The sequence below is a fragment of the Asparagus officinalis genome, chromosome 7 (assembly GCF_001876935.1).
Source record: "Asparagus officinalis chromosome 7, Aspof.V1, whole genome shotgun sequence".
Taxonomy (NCBI): domain Eukaryota; kingdom Viridiplantae; phylum Streptophyta; class Magnoliopsida; order Asparagales; family Asparagaceae; genus Asparagus; species Asparagus officinalis.
The window spans coordinates 78609492-78610283 of NC_033800.1; positions in this window are offsets into that span (position 1 = coordinate 78609492).

Below are 792 nucleotides of genomic sequence, written 5' to 3' on the forward strand. Positions count from 1 at the left end.
CCATACCCAGCAGCTCACCGAATCTAACCAAAATTTGATGAATCCCATGGCGTACCCGATAATCCAGCTTCTCTGCAGGGGTATTTTCGTCTTTTGAGCTTTACATTCTTACCGCAAGTCCGAAGAATCCAAAATAAAGCGCCCCAAGGCGGCGACAGGCGTCAAGGTACGTACGACCCGCCCATTCCCCTCTCTCCCCTTCTCTCTCCGGAGATGATTTTAGAGAGAGAAACAAACACCGATCTCATGGCCTCCTCTCGAGCTCTTTTTCTTTAGTTTAAATCAAACAAAAAAAAAAAGGAAATACAAAAATAAAAATAAAAAGATAAAATAAAAGGATAAAAGATCGCATCTTTTGATGCAACCGAAGCGGCCAGTGATCCGCAGGGCATGAATCATTACCCGGTTCCATCTCCTCCTCCGTCACCACCTGCGCATCCCGACGAGCTTCTCCTCGCTGTCACTCCCTCCAAAAGCAGGACAAAAGACAAAATATTCCCTCTCTGTCTCTCCACTTTCTCTCTCTAAAACCCTAGATCTAAATGTGAGATCCGTTCTCTCTTTTCCCTACTCTCCCTCCCTCCCTCCCTCTCTCATCTTAGTCTTCATCAATGGGGTGTGGGAGCTCGAAGCTCGACGATCTTGAAGCCGTGGCGCTCTGCAGGGATCGCTCTCAGCTTCTCGCCGAGGCGATCAGTTGCCGTTACGCTCTCGCCGACGCCCACGTGGCCTACTCGAGATCTCTGCGATCGGTTGGAGAATCTCTGCATCGGTTTCTTGATGGGATCCACA